Genomic DNA, 22,300 nt, shown 5'->3' with positions numbered 1-22,300 from the left:
GACACCCCCTTTCCTCTACTTCCTTCCTACTTTATAATCCAATTTGGGTTTTCTATTAGGACATACGTGTGTGTGTGTGTGCATGCACGTGTGTGCACATGTTTACACGCATGTGTGTACGTGAGTGCATACACTGTGTATATGCATGTACATGTGTGCGCGCGTGTGTACACGTGCATGTGTGTTACGTGAGTGTGCATGTGTGTGCACATGCGTGCGTGCACGTGTGTTACATGAGTGTGTGTACGTGTGTGTGTGTGTGTGTGTGTGTGTTGGAGGTAGGTGTTTCTGGGAGCAGCCATACTTCTATTACTGTAATTAAACAGGTGTGGAGAGCAGCCGGGGTCTCTGGGATCAGTGACCTTCTATCCTACCTCATTCCCCCTCACGTTTCTTTTTAAACCGAGCTTGCTGACCAGTAGGCATGGATGGATGATGGACTACACACTGATATCCCATTCATGGCTGGAATTTCAGGCACTTCAGTTTTTACAGTGCCTGGCACAGAGTAGGCAGTAGATAAATGACTTCTGAATGAGTGTGAGAGTGAGAAATTAATGAGGGAACAAGTGAGTAGGCCAGAAATCTCACAGCCTAGAGTACAGGAGAAGGTCTTGCTGATATTTGTCAGGATGGCAAGTCACCAAGCCCCTTAGTGAGAAAGAGAGAGAATATGAAAGAGAGAATATGAGAGAGAGAAAGAAAAGGACCGTCCGTCAAGTCAGGGCTGAAGTTACAAGCAGGAGTCAGACAGTAGTGGGTCATGTTGGCCATATTAGGTATCTTTGTCTTTATCATGAGAGCAGCAGGTGCTTTGAAGCAGGGGAGTGATGGATGAAGACATCAAGTAATCTTCATCGTCATCCAGATCAATAGTAGCAGCAAATCATTGGAATTGTCACCATTATTAGCATCATTACCAACTATTGAACTGCGGCTGAGCCAGGCCGTGTGTTGTGTGGTTTCCATACCTGGCTCAGTGATGCTTCCAGGTGATCAATACCATCATCATTGTGCATGTGGGGAAACTGAGGCTTAGGGAGGGGAAGTGACTTGTCCAAGTAGGGGATCCTGGGTTTCCTTGTGAGTCAAGCCCTACAAGAGCCTGCATCATATGGCTCTCAAATTCCACAGGTAGGGGGACACTGGGAGCCTTGATTCCCGCTCTTGGGGGATCTGTAAACAGCACAGGAGCTTCTGCCTTCCTTCACTCAGTCAGCAGACCCCTTGGGCACCAATCACAGTCAGACACTGTGCTAGACACATCTTGTGCAACCCTTCTCTGGAGGCACACAGAACCTCTGGATGGGAGGTGGTTGAAGTCCATTTCTAGAACAGTTCCCTCTGCTCGCTTTGGGGAGGGAACAGAAGAGTAGGGCAGGATCTGGTTTTCAAGAGCTGTTGGTGAAGATGAAGAGTCGTGACCATGGAGGACATCAGGGAATGGGACTCAACATAAGGTTTAGGGGCACAGCTGGGTGCTGCTGCCCACAGCTAAACTCCCTCTGAGTGGTGGATCCCTGTATCCAACAGACATATCCCTTGTATGTCTCGTGCTCCTCACTCAACAGGGCTGCCCAGAGACTCCTCCTTCTGTGACCCAGTCTCAGTAAATGGCTCTCCATCCACCAAGCACATCACCCTGGACTCATGTCTTTCTCATTCCCACCATTCCAAGTATGAGCCTGCACATCCCATCATTCCGTGCCTAAGTCCCCCTCGTATCACCCCCAACCCCATCCTTTCCCCTCCCCTCCTCTGCTTTCTCTCCATCCTCAAGGCCACCCTCCTGCTCTGGGAATTTAGCGATATCTTCCACCTGAGGCTTCTCTGCTTCCAGCTCTGTGCTGCCTCTGCTCCAGTGATCCTTCAAAAGCTTCACCTCATGAGGCTGCTTTGCCGTTTAACCCTGCAGAGGCCCCACTTGGCCTGTAGAAGCAATGCAAACTGTCTCTCTTGGAAACCAAGGCTCTCTGAGCTGGAGCCTGGACCCCTGCTGCCTTGCCTTCTGCAGTTCACCCCTCAGGAGCCCGATGTCCCACAAAGGTGGATCCACCTGACATCTTATCAGAGTCCCGTCTCCAGGCCTCTGCCCGTGCAGTCCCTCTGCCTGGAATGCCCTTTCCATCTGCTGTGTCTGCCTGGTGAAGCATGGCGCATCCTTTAAGACTTGGCTTTAGTTTCTCTCAACAGATATGTTTCGAGCTCTTTTTCTACATGCTAGACGCAGCTCCAGGCAGGCTCTGGAGCCACAGAAATGACTAATAGGTATTCTCCACCGTGAGGAGCTGACTTTCTACCCTAAATGTCGCCTCCTTGTTTCCTTCATGACTCCATCAGAGAAGACTGGCCTTTCTGTTTGCCTCTTGTTCCATCACATTCAGTTGAAATAACTTGTACAGAAACCAGTTGTCCATCTGGCGAGGCATCCTAACCTTCAGGTAAATTGATCGCACGTTCATCCTGTATGAGGACCATGCTGCTGCACCATGCTGTGGATTCACATTGTCTCTTTTGTTAGCTCTATGAAGAAGGAGCTGTTATCCCATTTCACAGACAAGGGAGCTGGGGCCCATGGGACTAAGACACTTGCCCGTGGTCAGCACTCAAACCACACCCTGAGCCAAGGTCTGTTCTCTTCACCACCTGCCGTCCTGCCTTTCTCAGCTTTGTGTCTTCAGTGCCTTGTGTGGAGCTGAGTACACAGATATTTGCTAAAGGAATCTACTGTCTGCAGCATCAATCCGAGGGAGGGGAGGAGGGGGAGAGGGCATCGGGGGAGCAGGTGGGGTGAGAAGGGGCCATCCACATGGCCCCAGCCGGTGGCTGGACTGTGCTCGGGGCATCAGCTCGAGGGAAGCAGCCCCATCAGGCTTCCAGGCCGCAGGGAGGGGAACCCCCCTCCTGAAGCCCCGCACACTTCTGCCCTGGCTCTGATGCTGTGCTTGCTGGTCAGTTGTTGGGGGCACCTAAAAATGAGCTTTGTGAGGGGGAACGTGTTCCCTGTGAGAAAGAGATGTGAAATCATTCCTCCTGAATCGTTGCCTGTGACTCCAGCAGCAGCCTGGTGACACGGTGCCCACCCCCCTCCATCTGTCTCCCGAGCTCTCCCAGCCTCACAGGGTTTTAAGTGGATCAGACAGTTAAACACGCCCGTCTGCATCCAGCCCTCTCTTTGACAGCAATTTCTTAATCAGAGGAAACCTTGATCCCAATTTCAGGGAGTGCTGTCCCCTCTCTGAGTGATGGTTTTCCTAACCTTTGGCCCCAAAGCCCCACATGATCAAGGTGGTCTGTCATCACAGCGCCAACCCGTGAGCCCACCTGCCCTGGGAGAGCGGCGAGGGCCCTTGCCAGCCATCGGCCCCACAGAAGCTGGCTTCTCCCCGCCCTTCCTCTCCCATAGACCCACTGCCCAGAGATGCTCCCACCAGGATCTCTGCAGCCCCCCGCCCACACTGCAGCCCACCCCATCAGGACAGAGTCATCGCTGAGAGAGGAGGAAAGCTCCTTACAGCTGACTGCTGTCACCTCCTGCTCACCTGGCTTCAGAGATAACACGGGAGCCACCTAGGGTGCTGGAGCCCGAGGCCACGGCCAGTCTGGACACCGTCCATCCCAGCTGGGGCGGGGGCAGTGGGTTCCCATCATTCTCTTGGTCTCATTGCTGCCAGACCACTCTGCCCTCCCAGCCAGTCCTGGACAGTTCAACCCAACAAATGTTCACTCATTGTGGGGAGGGGGTGGCACATAGTATAATAAACTGGTTAAGAGCATCTTCTCTAGAGCCAGATTCCCAGGCTAGAAATTCTGCTCCACCTCCTATGAACTGTGAGACCTCAGGCAAGTAAGTTAGCTTCTGCTTCCAGTTCTTTCACCTGTAAAATGGGGCCAAAAAGAGCTTTTCTGTCAGAAAATTGTGAGGGTTTGGTGCAAGGCTTCGGAGCACTGAGAGCAATACCTGGCACAGAAGAAGTATCCAGTAAAGAGTATCACCTGTTCTACCATTATCATCATCAGCATCATTAGGATTATGATGATGATAATGATTATTATTATTGCCGGTGAGAGCCCACCCTGCACCTGGCTCAGAATTCCACCCCTTTTAGCACATTTAACCCCCGGTAACACCCATCACCTTATGTGTTTGCCTCCCCCGTTTGACTGAGGGTCCTGGAGGGCAGTGGTGGCCCCTGGGATGTAGAGGGCGGTCAGATATTTGGGCCATGAATGGACAAAGGCCCACTCCCTTTATTCTCATCTGCCAGCACAAGGCCTGGCACAGAGTGGGCACTCGGTAACTATTTTGGGAGTGAGATGAGGGCTTGCGCCTGGGACTTGATAAACATGTGGTTGAACGCCGGGTGGCGAGTTTTGGGGAGCTGACCGGCTCGCAGAGTCACACACCATGTGACACAGCACTGAGGGTTCTACCAGAGGCATAGGAGGTGTTGCTCGTTGACAGCCTGGTGCCCTCGAGCAGCGTCCTCTACAGGGTGGAAGTTAAGGTTCGGCGGCCAGACTCTGGCTTTGAATCCAGGTTCTCCACTAACTGGTTATGGGAACTTGAGTGAGTTGCTTAACCTGTCTGTGCCCCAGAGCTGGACGGACTCACCTCCACATTAAGGGGTATGAAGCCAAGGTTGAGAGTGACTGCATTCATTTTCTCAGGGTTATGGGATGGGAGGATGGGGCTCCTTCCTGTTATTTCCAAGGACTCGGAAAGGGCCCTCCGTGATGCTGGACGAATAGGAGTAGGAAGACTGTCCAAGGTGTAGGGGGCAGGGGCTGCTTCCCTCCTCAGTCCCCTGAGCCGATCACTCTCCAGCGTGAAGACTGTCTGTCTCCCTCCTTGACAGGGAGAACAAGCGCCAGACAGTGTCCCGGAGTCTGGGGCCAAAGGCCATCTGGTGTCTCCATTTGTCTCAGAAAAGCCAGGGCACGTTCCCAGGGCCCTGCTCATGCTCCCTCGATGCTGGTTGACTTCAGGCTCGTCCATGGCCTTTGGGGGTGATTGACATATGCAATTTCTCTCCTCCTGTCTGGCCGAGGTGTGAAGAGAAAATTGGATGTTGTTGAATAGTCAAGAATGAAAATCTCTCCAAATTGATTCCTATGAAAGCAGAATTGAGTTCCACAATTAGGCATCCTGCCTTTGCAGGGCATCTGAGGCCTCTGTCTTCCCAGGCTGCAGGGCGGGCTCAGACGTGGCTTTACATGTGATCCCTGCATGCACGGAGCCCTGTGGCTTCAGAGGTCTGAGGGCAGCTGTGCAGTAAGGAGCATACAAACCCAGAGAATCACTAAATGGGACTCTTGAGCCCTCCTGTGTCCAGTTCCTGGGTTCCTGAGGTGGGGTAGGAGATTTATTTTTTCTTGCACTTCCCCTGGCCACCCCAGAGACGTAACCACAGGCTCTGTCCTGGCTTGTGTGCCCAAGGGACTTGGACATGGGCTCTGCCTCTCTGCTTCCCTCACTAGGAGGGTCAACCTCTTGCTTTTACCCCAGCACCCCAGCATCAGTACACTTTCCGATCCACGGCCTGAGCGTTTCTCTAAGATCTTAGACTCCTGGAATGTACTTGGATTTTTACCTGGAGTTCGTGGTTGGAATTCAGGGGATCCATGAACTTGGATGGAAAAAATATATCCTATTTCTTAGTGCATTTTTTGGGTGGTAAAAACACATAACATGAAATTTATCATTTTAACCAATTTAAAGTATATGATTCAGGGACATTAAGTACATTAAGTATTGGGCAACCATCCCCGCTGTTCCAGAACCTTTTCATCACCCCAGATGGCAACCCCATATCCATTAAGCAGTCACCCCTCTCCCCAGCACTTTTTACCTAACCTTTACCAGAAATTTACTCCACCCCTCAGTGTGAATTTCAAAACAAACCTCAGTAGTGCTGGTAGTACCTGTGGTTCTATTGCTAATAGAAATTCCAGGTATTTTCATATTGTGTTACAGATATCTTGAAAGTCCCTTATGCCAGGAGTTGGCAAACTTTTTCTGTATAAGGTCAGGGAGTAAATATTTTTGGTGTTGTGGCCCATATGGTTGCTGTCTCAACTATTTAACTACAATGTGTAGCATGAAAACAGCCTTAGTATGTAAACAAAAAGGGAGTGGCTGTGTTTCAATAAAACTTTATTTACAAAAACAAGTCGTGGGCCAGACTTGACCTGTGGACCATGGTTTGCTGACCCCTACTTTATGCTCATCTCTACTTCAAAGTTACTATAGACCATCACTGGATCTTGCTATTTAGTGTGTCAATTAAAAAGCACAGACATATTGTTCTCTTACAAATTTTTATCTGTATTTTAATATAATTTATAATTTATATATTCTATGTATATATTTGTGCATTTATAAGTGCAATTCTGAGAAGTGGTGCTTAGATTTCATGTGACTTCTAAAGGAGTTCATGACACAAACAGGTTAAGGAACCCTAAATCCTTGACCAATGAATATCTTTACAATGTTCTGGAAAGTGGTTTTTTAGTTTTCCCTTGCATACCTCCAAGGCAGAGTGCTCACTGATTCCCTGGGAAGCCTACTTCTGGGAGCAGCTCTGAATCTAAGAATATTCTGTTTCCTGTTGAGCCCACATCTGTCCCTCTTTTTACACATTGGTACTGTTTTCTACCCAGTTAAAGCTACATAGGACAACTTATATTCTACTTCTCTGCAGTACTTGAAGACACTCCTTCCACCCACCCTAAGAATCCCCCCTCTCTCTAGATCAGGAGTCAGCAAACGTTTCCTGAAAAGGGCCAGATAATAACTATTTTAAGCTTTCAGGTCACACTGTCACTGTCTTGACTACTCAACTCTTCTGTAGTATGGAAGCAGCTATAGACAGTATTAAAAAAAAAAGGGGGTGTTCTAATTAAACTTTAGTTGCCCACCCCTGCTTTAAGTTAAAGTTCCAAATCCTCTTGCTATATTAGCCATCTTCCTCTGAACACAAAGCAATGTTCCTGTGTGACTCTTTCTCCTCCTCATCCATTATCCATGTATCCATCTGCCCATCCATCTATCCAACTATCCATCCATCCATCCATCCATCCATCCATCCATCTATCCATCCACCCTCCCACCCACCTGTCTATCCATCCACCCATCTGTCCATCCATGCATTCATCCATCTGTATATATGGGAGACAGTCATTTGCCTCATATATCAATAATTTATAATTACTAACCATGATCAGATCTACAAAGGGAATTAAAGAACTAAAGGGTATTAAAGATCACTGGTGGGTGGCGTAACTACTTAGATGGTGTGATCAGGTCACTTCTCTGAGAAAGTGACATCTTAGCCTAGAAATAAAGGATGAAAAACATGCAGCCACGTGGAGGGTGGAGCATTTCAGGAGAGGGTAGAGTATGTGGGGCTCCCGGGGCAAAGAAGACAATGGTATACCTGTAGGCTGAAAGGAGAAAAATGTGGCTGGATACCTGAGCTGTCTACTGCTGTGTAAAAAATTACCCCAACAGTTAGCACTTAAAACAACATTTCTTAGCACTTTGGGTCAGTAGTCCAAGTGAAGCTTAGCTGGGGCCTCGGTTCCAGGGTCTTGCAGGCTGCAGTCATCTAAAGGTTTGACTGAGGAAGGACCTGGTTTCAAGCTCTCTCACGTTTGTTGTCTTCTCTTCATTAGAAGCAAATCTCAAGGTCTGGTTCACACTCAAGGAGAGGGGATTTCACAAAGGCATGAATGCCCAGAACACGGGATCTCGGGGACCATCTTAGAGGCTGCTGACCACACGGGAGTGTAGAGGGAGACTGAGGCAGGGGCCAATCCTGCAGAGATTTCTAGGCTGTAGCAAGCAAAGAGGTTATTCTAAGTACCCATAGGAAGCTCTAGAAGGGTTTCAAGCTGGGAGTCACATGATGAACTGTGGGTTTTGAAAAGATCATTTTGACTGCTATGTGGAAAATGGATTGAAGGGGCAAAGAGAAGTGAGGGGAACCAGCGGAAGGCAGTTTAAGTCCTAATGATGACTTGGACCAGGGTGGTGGCAGCAGGGATGGAGGGAGGAAGAAGGGTGTCGGTTGTATTTTGGAGGCAGAGCCTGAGCACATTCTGAGGAACTGCACAGGAGGACCCAGTGGCTCTCCTCTGCTTCCTCCCTTCTCTCCCTGCATCCCCTCCTCCTCCTCCCCCCTCAGTAGGCCCCCTGCCACCATCTCCCTGGGCTCCTGTGGGCTGTGCAGCTCTGCTGTCCACAAGCCAGGCATTGACCCAAGAGAACAAAGACATCCCTAATGTTGTAAATCCTGGATCCAATTTATTTGTTACTTCCACTCATTTGAAGTGCACCTGTTACCCCAAAGGTCTTTGAATGCTGTCACCAGCAACTACAGAATCAAAGATAAATTGGAACCTTTTGGAAAAACTCTCCGTTCAGAGGGGAAACAAACAGAAAAAAAAAGTTGTTTCCTTTTCTTCCTTAGATAACTTATTGGCATAGATGGCATGAAAGACCCCCAGGGGCAAGATCTGAGGGTGTTTGCCTTTCCTTTCTTCTTGATTCCAGTTCCTTCATTTGCTCCGTATCTTCAGATGGCCCTGACATTTCATTGCAGGGTTTTTAAAACATCAGATTGCCACTTTTGTCCAGGCTAGGATTGTCCAGCACCCATGCATGGGCTGCAAAGCCGTTTGCAGTTTGTCTCCGATATTGTGGCTGCTCAGGGTCTGACATCACCTGGCTACCTGCATGTTGGGTTAGAAACCATGTGCTTACAGTTGGGTGGAGTTAGTGAAACTTCATCATCCACACTGGGCATCAAGCCTTACTAGGCATTTTACGATGATATGGAGGGGGGATCATTTCAGCCCCACCAAGCCTGTTCTGTTGTCCACAGGCGCTCGGGAGCACAAAGGAATCATTGAATTTCCAATTATCTGCTCTTTGTTATTTTTATTTTTTTTTCTATAAAAATGAATGCAACTCCTTGAAAGCTCAGTATCTATCATAGACTAGCAGCTGGAGAAAAGAGGATGAGATGGGGCCAGGATTGAGGGGAGCTGAGTCAGGTCTGGAGGACCCTCGGGAGGGTGGGAACCAAGTCCCAGCAGGAGTGGAGCTTCCAGCTCCTTTTGGGTGGGTGTCTGTGGGTCTGGTTGGGAGGGGAGACCCCTATGGGTGAGACCCATGGGAAGATGACATACAGCAGCTGGGATGATCTCTGAGGCCAAGTCAAATCACACTGATGCATTCTCTGTGTGTCCCCACTGGCCACATACAATGACATTCACATCCTCTCCACGGCTGCAGTGTGCCCATCTGGTCTTGCTGCCACCCGGCCCCCAAGCAGGATCCGCTTCCCTGCCATTCTTTGTGTCTCTAAAACTGACCATATTGTTTCAATGGCCCAAGGTCAGTCCTGCCATCAGGCCTTTTCCTAGCTGCTCCCTCTGACCCCCGTGCACAGAATGACCAGCATCTTCTGGGCATTCAGGTCTCCTCTCACATGCCACCTCTTCCACTGGACATCCCAGACCGTCCCATCTAAATGAGGCTCCCACCTGCCATCCTGACATATCCCCCAACTGTGTTTCACTGTGACCCTTATCATTGTGTAAAATAAGCTTGCTAATGTACTTGTTGGCTAGTTGAACATCTGTTCACCTTAATCACAATAATACAAACGTCTACACTTCATGTCACATAGTAGTTGTTCATTAAAGATTCCGTTTAAAAATGAATGCATAAGCTCCTTTAGATCAGGGACTCAATCTTGTTCACACGTTTCCATTGCCTAAAATGGGGTCTGGAACATAGGAAGCTCTCAAAAAATGTGTATCGAGTGTCCTAATTCTAGAGGGAAGGAATGTCCATTTGGCTGAGGAAAGACCCCAGCCAGCAGCAGGTTATGGTCCAGGACCACACGGAGGAGGCAGGACCCAGCTAAGGGCTCGGGGCAGAACTGGGACCTGGAAGAGAAGGAGAACTGGGTGGGCAGGCAGCCAATCACCTGGGTCAGGTATAACCTGAGAGGTCTAAGGGAGGCTGAAGCTCAGCGGATACGGGGTGGTGCCGATCTTGCCCCAGGCCCTCCTGAAGTTGGGGTGAAGGCAGTGAAACTAGATCCTGAGCCCAGTTAGTTCCAAACTGCACTGGCTAATGGATTGGGGAGGGCAAATCCATAGAAAGAAGGCTGAGGGAGGCAAGGGCATGCTATTCTGCCACTTCCTAGCTGTGTGACCTTAGGCTGGTTTCTTAGCATCTCTGTGCCTTAGTTTTCTCATTATAAAATGGAGATGAATAATAGTTCAGTTCTTGGGGCTGTTTTGAAGATTAGACAGTATGCTATATATGAAATGCTTAGCTTACAGCCTGGCACACAACCTCATTGCTATGTTTCTGATTGTACTGTAATTCCATCTTACTGATATGTCTCTGCCCCATGAGGGCAGGTACACATTCATGGGGCATTCTGTGCAAACCTGTCAAATGTCCAGTGGCTTCTTAATTGGGGCCTCATGGACTTAGCAGAGGGAGAAAGCTGGGTTCTGGGTCTTAGAAATAGAACAAGAAGAGGAGGCATTCCAGAAAATGATCTCCTAGGGACATCATCTCTCTGGGACCCCTGCAGGAAAGGGCATGCCTCTGGGAGTGAATGGAAGCCTCCTGCAAATGATAAGGTTAAAAGCTTCTCAGAGGTCATCTTGGTCATCGCCCTGCTGTACAAACCTGACAACCGAGAATGAGATTCTCCAAAGGTGCTTCTATCCCTTTTAGGGCCACAAATGTTTCTGAGAATCTGGCAAAAGCCAACGACCCCCACCAAAATTTATATTTTACATTCAATTTCAGGTTGTCTACAGACCTCTAGAAGCTAAGTTGGGGGGCCAAGGGTCTGGGTACAAATCTCATTCTAGAGTCTTAGTCAGTAACAAGTCTAACTACCTTTGCCAAGAAAGCCCCCTGCCCTGTGAGGAATAAAAGGTGACAGGTCATCATGATTTCCTAATTCAACAAATATCTATATTAATAAGATGCTGGCAGAATGGTACAAGTGAGGGGGCAGTCCACTGTATCTTTCAATTATAAAGGTAACTTAGCTGATACAATGTTGCCTGTTAAGCAACTCTTAGAGGGTCTCCTTTAACTGAAAGTTAAGGATGGTTTGTGATCAGTAAACCAAGAACCGACATGTGTGTTGGTCCTGGCAATGTTTGATGTTGGAGAGAGAACAGAGATATCCCTTCCTTCAGTCCAGCCCCTGTCCAAATTATTATAATTTTGGAAAGATTGGAGTCTCTCATGTGTTTATTTGGAGGTAAAAATGTTCATGCATATGCTGCTCTCCCTCTCCAAACCCGAGTGGGGAGGATGGCATTCTGCTACCCGTGGTTGAAGCTCCCTTTCAGAAACATAACTGACCTGCTTGTCCTGCACATGCATGTAAAATAGGGGAACGTGAGAGACTGGGGACCCCTATGGGACAAGACATGTGTCCTCCCCAGATCAGGTGCCTGACTTAGACTTGAACATCCTGGGAGACAGGACACATGAGCTGAGCACAGAGTGTGGGGCAGGCATTCCCGGCAGGGCAGAGCAGGGCGTGCTAGCACAGCTGCACATGGCTTTGTGGGACCTGCACACGCATTGATCAGCTTTGTAGGAAACGGTATCTGATTAATTCTGATGAGGAGGACTGAGGAAGCTTAGTGGAGAATCTGGGATTTGCGGACCTCAATCCTAGCACAGCCAGATTTTATGGGTGTCAAAAACCTGGCCTATTTGTTTCAAAGCATCCGTATTCCTGCCCCCCACCCTTGGATCCACTGGATCAGCATCTTCAGAGACAGAGCCCAGGAATATGCATTCCTAGCAAACCACCCCCCACCCCCGCCAGGGGATTCCGAGGCAGGTGGCCCTTTGAGAAACATTGGACTAGATGGTCTCCAAGGACCCTTCTTTCTCAAGGTCTTATGAGGAAAAGAGTCTCATCTGCCACCCCGCTAAAACGTGTTTCCTGTCACCCATTTTAGTTCTTGATTAAACTCAATTTGGCAAGTTGTTACATCTGATTACTTATTCATCTTCTTCTGCAGTCTTTTTGTGGTGACAATTGATGACAAGCTCCTTAAGGAGCCACGCCCACAGCCTCCAGTCCTCCCCACCGTGCCATCCCGGGAGACACCCCTAACCTGTCCTCTCTCCACTTCCTTTGGGTGTTGGGGACACAGTGATGTCCAGGGAAGACCAGGGACACTGGGGAGCCGAGGCTGCTTGGAGGAAGGCTCTGGGCTTCAAGTTGAGAACTCAGATTAGTCCCTGCCACAAGTTGGAGCATGAGGCAATTTAGCAAATTGTAGCTTGCTGCAGATGTCTAATTAGTCGTGAGGCGGGGGGGGGGGGTGGTGACTGAAGTCTGGGGAGTGGAAGGGCAGCTCTGTCTGCTGCTGCTGCTGCCGTCGCTGCTGAGGGAGACGTGGGCTCTGCAGCTGGGGGCAAGGTTGCTCCAGGAGAGCCAGACTCCTGCCCGGAGAGCCGGCCCACCAGGAAAGAAATGCAGCAGACGGGGCTCTGGATATGGGAGGCCCAAGTGGACGATGGGGAGCTGAGAAGCTCGGTCTGGGGGGCCAGGGAGCCACTGACATCCTTTGTCCAGACAGCTGGGAGCTCTGAAGGCGTTTTACTCTGCTCACGTGCAGGACACTGGCCTCACTGCGCCCCAGGTTGCGTTACTATCCTTACCCCTTCTTTGCTCCTCCTCCTCTGTGCTGCCCATGTCAGTGGGTGGAACCATGGTCCTTCCTGTTACTTAGGACCTGTTACTTGATACCTCCTAATTCTTCAGCCACCACATCCAGTTCATCGCCAAGTCAGCCAGTTGTACCTTCTGAGCCCAGTTGGTTCCAAACCGCACCGGCTAATGGATTGGGGAGGGAAAATCCATAGAAAGAAGGCTGAGGGAGGCAAGGGCATGTTATTCTGCCACTTCCTAGCTGTGTGACTTTGGGTTGGTGTCTCAGCATCTCTGTGCTTGAACACAACTCAAACCTACCTCTCCATCTCTCAATGCCAGGACTTAACCTTGGCACTGTTGACATCTTGGGCTGGGTATTATTTGGGGGTGGGGTGGGGGCGCATCCTGTGCACTGTAGGATGTTTAGCTGCATCCCTGGCCTCCACCCACTAGATGCCAGTACCACCCCCGCTCCCAGTTGTGACAACCTGAAACGTCTCCATCATTGCCAAGTGTCTGGGAGGGCAAACGCTCCTGGTTTGAGAACATGTTCTACAGCAGCCCAGGCCACCTCTTTCTCCCCAAGGATCTTTCTCCCTAAGTTCCAGCTTCCTGACTTGTCTCCCATCTCCAGCCTTGCTTCCCCCAGTGCATCCTCCAATTGAAGCCAAAGAGATGTGTCCCTAATGGAAACTGGATCATGTGATGCTCTTACCTATGACCCCCCAGTGGCCCTGGGCACCTGCAGAAGGATCCATATTCCCTAATGTGATTTGGAGTTGTCTCAGTATAAGGACCCTGCCCTCAGTATAAGGACACTTCTGGCCTCATCATCTACCCGGGTCCCTCTCACCTGCTGTGCCTCAACCCCACTGGACTCCCATGATCTTCCTGACCACCCCTCTTCCCCTCCTCCCACGGAGCCTTTGCATACGCTCTTTATATTCCAAGCCTACTGGACTTTCCTCCTCAGTGCCTTGAATACACACACTGCTCCCTCTGCCTGAAACATCCTCAAGGATGTAGCCCCAAGTGTCCCAGGGTAACACAAATTACGACAACAGTTTGTCCAGCTGGCAGAATCCTAAGTGATCATATTGGTCACGTGGTTTGTTCTTTTGTCCCCATCCAAATCTGATCAGAGATGGCTTTCTCAGAAATTACATAAGCCTCAGAATCACAGTGATTCCCAGCTCCACACCCACAGCTCTCTGCTCTCAACCCCACCGGCTACCACCCACACCCTCTTGTTGGGGCAGGAGGAGGAGGGGAAATGCCTTTTCGGGAAAGCCGACTGGCCGATGCCAGTGTTCTCCTCTATCTTGGGAGCTTCCGGCCCCTCATTTGGGAAAAAAGTGGCAGAACTGGAGTTTTCTGGGTCTACTTCCAATTTTGGTTTATTTCAGGGCTCCGTGTGATTCCAAATGCACCTCATCTGTCATTATCTGTGTAATGTTGGGTTTTCCAAGCAGATTTCATGAGGGCAGGGTAGACCATGCTCATCTTACTGATCACTGCATCCCTGGTATTTACCATGATGTCTGGTGTGAAGTCTGTTCCCAGTAAACAGCCTTGAACTGATTGGACTTGAGGGTCCTGTGGGGGTCAGGGCAAGGCTCTCGGGGAAGGCTGGTTCAGATTTCCACTTCAAAAGAGACAACACAGGTCAGCATTCAAGATACTGGACTCTGCTTCTGGGGCTGTGACACTGGCCAGGCCACCTTCTCTCTCTGGATCTGTGTTTCCTTATCTGAAAAATGGGGACTTGGATGAATACCTACATTCCTTTCAGCTCCGATGAGTGCCAAGTCATGAAGCAGGCATGGCACAAGCCACCTCAAAGAACAGTAATCGTCGGGACAGTTCACATCGACTAAAGCCCCTTCTGCAGACTTCCTCTGTGAACCCTCTCACCAGCTCCAGCATGTAGTTCTCTTATTATTCCCCTTTGACAGATGAGGAAAAGGATGTCCAGAGGAGTCAGTTCCGTTGTTCACAATCTATTAGAGAGGCATGTTTCTCATCCAGGAAAATTTGCACCCCAGGGGGGCATTTGACAATATCTGGCAACATTTTTGGGGTCACAACTTGGAGGAGGCAGTTCTCCTGACCTCTAATGGTAGAGGCCAGGGATATTGATAAACTTCTTATAATGAGAGCCCCTACAGCAAGGAGTTATCTGGCCCCAAATGTCAGCAGTGCTGAGGATGAAAAACCCTGACTTAGAAGAGCTAGAGTCACTTAGACTCAGCATATCCAGTTCTAGATTCCATGCTCTGCACCACATTTTGGCTGGCTAAGATGCCAGATAAACCTCTCCACCCTCTGCTCAATACTTACCAGGGAGAAAAAGTCTTATAAAAGTCACAGAAAATCATGGGACTTCCCTGGCGGTTCAGGGGTTAAGACTCCACACTTTCACTGCAGGGGGCACGGGTTCGATCCCTGGTTGGGGAATTAAGATCCCACATGCCGCACGGCTAAAAAAAAAAAAAAGTTGCAGAAAATCAGAACCAGAAATCTAATATCTCTAACTGGGAGGAACTAAGTTTTTTCCAAGACCCACTTTCCATCAAAAGCTATATTCTTGGTTTTGGCCATAATTCTTTCAGCCTCTTTCCCTCCCCAGCCATTATGTGTCTTATTGGCTTTATCTGGTCCTGACTTACTAGGTGGAGGCTTCCTATAAGCCCCCCAACCCCCACTGCCCCAGTACAACTCAGGAGATATTTATCAAGTGCTCCATAAACTAGAGTGCCCTGAGCTGCACACAACACACCTGGCCAACAGAGGCTTATCAATACAGGCACGAAGTGTCTCACTCAACAAGAAGACTGGAGTCAGGTGGTTCCAGGACTAGTTCAACAGCATCGAGAATCCAAACTTTGCTTCACAGTTTTGCTTTGCCACCTTCAGCACAGACTTTCATCCTCATGTTCATGGTTTCATGATCACAAGATGGCTGCCACAGCTCCAGACATCACAACATCCCACTGTGTTTCAAGGCAGGAAGTGGATGAGTGGAAGCTCTTTCTTCTTGAAGCTCTTTTTATCAGAAGAATTGCTTTCGGAGAAGATGCCCTCACTGGCAGTCCTCCCCTTGCAGCTTGTTGGCTAGAATCAGTCTCCCTAGGGTTTTATCAAGACTGAGAAACTAAGACAGTAGAGAAGGTGGTTGGGAATGACTGTTGGGTAAACAGCCAGCAGTGTCTGCCGTAAGCTCCTGCTGTGAGCCAGAGACCCTGCTAGACCCTGGGAATAGTGACCAAGACACTCATGGTCCATTGTTCACAGTCCATCTAATATCTAACTTAGTAACACTCCCCTTCCTCAATTTCCCCACATCCAAAGTCAGAAAAGAGTCATTAGGTTCCTGCCATGTTTTAGAAACTGACCTAGGCCCTGTGTCACGAACCAAGTGACACATATAGGACAGTTTTCCAGCACCTCAATCCCAGCCTCCTCTTGCCTCCCCGACCTCCCTGCGGCTCTGTCCTTATGTGAACCAGAGGCAGTACATCTGCACAGCAGTGAATCAGACAGCTTTTCTAAAGAGTCTGGAAGAACAAAGCCACTCCCAGAGAGGCCACACCCTCTCCCTGGTGTCTGACAGTGCCGGGGATGAGACTGGAGCCTCAGGGAATGTTCCGCTCTGCTGAGGAGAAAGCTGTCGCCCACTGGCTGGCCTGAGGGTGACTTGGCTTTGCACCTCCTCTCTTCTGTGCCTTTGGTTCACCTAGAACACAGCTCCCCCTGTGCTGTCAGGTTTTACATAAACACAGAGCTCTTGGATGGAGGAGGGAACTCCTGGGATGAGAATGTGGGCTTCATACATGTGAGGCGATGACAAAGGGATGGAAACTAAGGTTAGTTAGAAGTGGGGCCCATGGTCAAAGTTACCTGGAGGCCCGTGTGGGCACAGCAGAGGGAATGAACCCTGTAACAGCAGGTGGGCTCCAATGAGGACAGGGCCACCTACCTGGGGAGGCAGTGAGTTCCACATCCTGGGAAACACGCTGGCAAAACCTGGAGGAGCGCCTCTCAGGGCTGCTCTGAGAGAGAGCTTGGGCTGTCAGAGGGCTTCCTGCAAACGCGTCCAAGTGCCTCTCTTGCTCCTAAACTTCCTGGTCTCTTCCAAGCTCCTTGGCTGTCGTGGGAGAGCAAGCTTCCTGCCCTTGAGCGTGCTCCTCAAGCTGGCCACTGCTTTGCAAGGAGGCTGTTGGGAGCACCTCCCAGTAGGTGAGGCCTGTTGAGAGTGTGTGTCTTTTAGAAAGTGTTGCCTTCGTTTGGGTCAGAAGCACGTGAAGGCGGGGGAAGAAAGCAGAAGGCTCCGTGCCTGCAGGATGGTCTGAACACCTTCCCTTTGCTGCAGGTGCTTCCCTCACCTCCTGCTCCCCAGCCCAGAGTCTCTCACCTGCCAGATGTGAGATCCCAGAGGGGACCCCAAGCCCAGTCACACTCTGCAGGTTTATAAGGGTTCATTCTTCATTCCCAGGTGCAGGGCTGGGATGGGAACGGGTTAGGGTGGTGGCCTAGCATCTGCTCTCTCTGTGACCCCTTGGTGTGGTAGTTTGAATAATTATGCCTCCAAATATGTCCATGTCCCCAGAACCTGGGAACGTTACCTCACACGGAGAAAGGGACTGCGCAGATGCGATTATGTTAAGGGTCTTGAGTTGGGGGATTATCCTGGATGATCAAGGTGAGCCCAGTGCAGTCACAAGGGTCCTTATAAGGGGAAGGTGGGAGGAACTGGGGAGAAGGTGACATGGTGATGGGAGCAGAGACTGGAATGTTGTACCTTGAAGATGGAGGAAGGGGCCACAAGCCAGGGAATGCAGACAGTGGCCTCTAGGAGCTGGAAAAGGCAAGGAAAAGGATTCTCCTCTCGAGCCTCCAGCATGAGCAAAGCCATGCCAACACCCTGACTGTTGCCCAGAGAGACTGATTTCCGACATCTGACCTCCAGAACTGGAAGAGAATAAATTCGCATTGTTTAAGCCAGTGAGTTTGCAGTAATGTGTTGTAGCAACAATAGGAAACTAAAGCAAGTGGTTAGATCAGGGATCGGCAAACTTTGTCTTGGGCCGACTAATAAATATTTTAGGCTTTTAGAGCCACACAATCTCTACGGCAACTACGCAACCCCGCCCTTGTAACATGAAAGCTGCCACAGACAATATGTAAGGGAATGAGTGTGGCTGTGATCTCGGGTGGCCTTGGCCTGTGGCGGCTTGAAGCAGGATCTCAGTTCCCCAACCAGAGATTGAAGCCAGGCCGTGGCAGTGACAGTGCTGAATCCTAACCACTAGACCATGAGGGCCAGTGGCTAGTGACAAGGTCCCGGCTTGTCTGCTTTGGAGAAATGAATTTCAACAAAGAGACGGAAAGTAGTGAAACAAGTAAAGTGTTTACTAGGAGGAAAAAGAGTACGTGTGGATAGACACACATGGGCGGGCACAGAGAAAGAGTCACACCTTCATGGAAGTTTAAATCACTTACACGGGGCAGTTCTTCCGGGTTTCCTCTGACCAGTCATCTTGGTTTGCCTGGCTCTGGGTCCCTATTTGGTTTAACTTAGGGTCCTCCCTTGTGTGTGCGCACATCTCTTAGCAAGATGGATTCCAGCACAGAGGCCTGTGGGGAGGTTGACACCACCTATTTTGGGGTGGCGCCCCCTCCCTGTTTTGACCCCTGAGGAGCCTTTCTGCATATGTGTCATCAGGGAGGTCTCCTTGACCTCAAGAATGAGAAGTACTTGGTCTCTTTATCTTGTACCCAAGCAGGACTCAGCTCCTTCTTGCTACTGTTATTATCTTTATCTTGGAAGATCTGTCCACAGGGGACAAGTTCCAGCTGTTCAGCCTGGGGCCTATCTCCTGCCTCAGCTGTGTTCCAATAAAACTTTATTTACAAAAACAGACAGCAGTGAGAGTTGGCGGCCTGTGGGTTAGGGAAAGAAGGAAATTGCCTTGTACTGCAGGTCACTGTTCAGGCAGGTTAGCAAGTGCTCCCTAGTTGATTTGCAAAGACCCCTGTAATAACTATGGTGCATAATGACATGGGTTGAGTGATTTCCAAGCATTGCATCCAGCACTTTATATAGATGATTCCACTTAACCATCCCACGCACTGTATAAAATAGGTACCATTGCACCACCAATCCCAGATTGAACAGCTGAGAAGCAGCAGAGCCAGGATTTAAACCCATAGAGCTGGACCTAGAGGCGGTCCTCTTAACCACAGCATCATAATTCTGCTCAAGAAGCTTCAGACTCTGAATAATCCACCCATTTCTCCATGGTATCCTTTTCCAGAGAGGAGGGAAGGATCTGAGAGAATGGTTTCCTCACCTTGCCCCTCCCACAGAAGGTTGCCAGATGAAGCAAGTAAAAATGCACAATGCCCAGTTACCTTGGAATTGCAGAGAAACAATAAATATTTGTTAAGCATAAGTATGTCCCGTACAGTATGAAGGACATACTTAACATTATTGAAAAAACCTTTGGGGGGCTTCCCTGGTGGCGCAGCAGTTGAGAGTCTGCCTGCCGATGCAGGGGACGCGGGTTTGTGCCCCGATCCAGGAGGACCCTGCATGCTGCGGAGCGGCTGGGCCCGTGAGCCATGGCCGCTGGGCCTGCGCGTCCGGAGCCTGTGCTCCGCAACGGGAGAGGCCCGCATACCGCAAAAAAAAAAAAAAAAAAAAACCTTTGGGACTGCCCTGGTGGTGCAGTGGTTAAGAATCCGCCTGCCAGTGCAGGGGACACGGGTTTGAGCCCGGGTCCAGGAAGATCCCACGTGCCGCGGAGCAACTAAGCCCTTGTGCCACAGCTACTGAGCCTGCGCTCTAGAGCCCGTGAGCCACAACTACTGAAGCCCGCACGCCTAGAGCCCGTTCTCCGCAATGAGAAGCCACCACAGTCAGAAGCCCACGCGCCGCAAGGAAGAGTAGCCCCCGCTCACTGCAACTAAAGAAAGTCCCCATGCGGCAACGAAGACCCAGAGCAGCCAAGAATAAATAAATAAACAAATTTATTTTAGAAAAAAGAAAAACCTTTGTTCACTGTTTATCTGAAGTTCAAATATAAGTGGGTGTCCTGTATTTTAGGGGGCATCCCTACTCCCACAGCCTCAGGGACCTGGTTCCCTGCCCACCACCAACCAGGTCTGGTGCAGCCCAGTTGTCATTTCAGCCAGGATCAAGAGCTTCCTTCTACTGACAGACAAAAAAAAGGCAGCAGTAGATGTGTCTGCTTTAAAATACCCCGCTCACCGCTCATCCCCTCGGCCGCCTCTGCTCAAAGTCCAGAGTCCCAGGTATGATTTGAAATAAAACACCACTGTGTCTTTTCTCTGGGAAGGGTCACAGCCAGGCCCCACCTTCCTCTTTCTCTATTCCTGAAGGTCAGGTTGGGAGATGGTAAATCTCTTCCCAGAACCATGGACTTCGCATATCAGGCTCCTGGAGGGAGCTCTTCAGAGAGAAAAGGAAAGGGAGCCACTGAAATCGAGTTCAGACTTGTTAGAGGGAATCGTGTTGAAAAGGCGCCCCAAACGTGTGAACTGCAGCTGTTCCCAGCACCGAGAGAATGGCGATGATTTTCCTGGAGAGACGCAGGAGATCATCATATGAGAAGTAGTTAAGCAATAATTTAACATCGTTGTTCTGCTGTGAGCTGATGTGAGCTGCTTCTGGCAGGAGGGTTTGGGAGGAATTTGTTCTCTCTGTGGGAAATCACAAAGCCCTTCCATTTGATTTTCATTTAAATCCCTGAATGTTTGGTTGTAGGTATTCCTTCATGTATTCATTTATTTCATTCATTCACTTATTAAGCACCTCCTATATTCTAGGCACTGATTAATTTCTCTTCCTAAATGTTTGGCGCAGGTATTCATTCATTTTTCATTCATTATGAATAAATATGCAGGTATTTATTCATTAATTTATTAAGCAAATGTTTTCCAAACCAAGCCCATGCCTGGCTCTGTGCTAGGTGCCAGCGAGACTTAGATACAAAAATTAATGAGGCCCGTGCTTTTCCTTCAAAGAATTGATTGCCCAGTGGGGGAAGTGGACAGCTAAGCAAGTAAAGAAAATACAGAGGGTTAGTCTGATATTAAGAACATGGTGGGATTCCATTTACTGAGCATCTACTATGTACTAGTCACTTTATCCATATTATTATTTATAACACATCATACCCAAGCCATTCCTTGAAGCAAGGTACCATTAACATCCCTATTCTGTGGATGACCAAAGAGAGGTTCTGAGAGGTAGAGTACCTTGCAGCAAGCTACGCAGCTATAAGTAACAGAACTAAGATTCAAACCTCAATCAGAGTCCAAGCGTCCACTCTGACATGTTGCCTCAGGCACAGATGGGAGAGAAAAATGCAACAGGAGCAAACAGAATCAAGTAGCAAGCTCTGACAGGGGCGTCTGCATTGGGTTCCGGAAGCTGAATTTAAGAGTTTTGCCGTCAGAGAAGATCAGGAGAGCTTTCCTAGGGAGGCGAACATAACATCTTCAAAGAATGAGGTGTTTGGGCGCTGAAGGAGGTAAACGAGAGACTTTGGAGGGTGCAGTGGGAGAACCCAATTCTGGGCTGCCCAGCTGACCTAGAGTTGGTTTGTTCTGCTGCAGCAAAGGGTTGAGAGTCTGAGGCTCTTCCTAGGATGAGAGCTTAGCAACTCAGAGAGCCAGCCATCAACCGCCCGGAAGCCCGAATGGTACACAGAGGACAGTTACCATCTGTGTGAAAGTTTCATCCACTTTACTCGGAAATCTCAGACTTGGAACCTCCACCCGCACATCAGGGCAGAATTGCCAGTAAGCAATGATGTGTACTGCATTTTAAAATCTAGCTGGTGTGGCTGATTATATATGCTGTTCGCAGAGCCCTGGAATAAAGTTTCTCATCCAGCAAGAGTCAAGGCTGGTCTCCAAAGTAATTGGCATTGCATTATTGATAAAGGTGTTGGGGCACACGAGCCCCATGGAATCCATCTTCCTCCCTGACATCGGATTAATCCGCACAGCTCCTCCGTTCACCTGGGGCATGCGTGCAACTCCGGAGGCACAGATTCCTTCACTCACTGGCAACTTCAAAATGTGTGCTGTGTCCAAGGGAAAAAGAAAGGGAGGAAAATGAGCAGTGTGTCAGTTTCAAAATATTTGTCCTGAATTTTTTTTAAAAAGGGGACTTCTGTCCTCTTGTCCTTTCTCTGCCATCTTAGAAATGATTAGTCATTATTAAACATTTTGAAGTGGAATAAAAAAAGGGAAAAGTTTCCAAGGGCACGCTGCGACTTTGGTCTTAACAGAGCCGTCATTGTCAGGAGCCGACACAAAGGCGGCTTGCGTTACACGTGGAGATGCTGGTAATTAGACCCGTTCCAGAAAGAAACAGCTCTGTTCCTTATTTGCCATTAAGAACAACCAAGAGTTTATTTGCAGAGAATTGGGTTTAATTCAATTAGCAGGAATTGTGAGGCATTCACAACACAAGGTATATTAGCCTGGCACTTGGTTTGTAATGACACCCAAAAACGTTTAAGGAAAGAAAAGCTAATTTT

This window comes from Mesoplodon densirostris, chromosome 16 (genome assembly GCF_025265405.1).
Source record: "Mesoplodon densirostris isolate mMesDen1 chromosome 16, mMesDen1 primary haplotype, whole genome shotgun sequence".
Lineage (NCBI taxonomy): Eukaryota > Metazoa > Chordata > Mammalia > Artiodactyla > Ziphiidae > Mesoplodon > Mesoplodon densirostris.
This window is presented reverse-complemented; position numbering follows the sequence as displayed.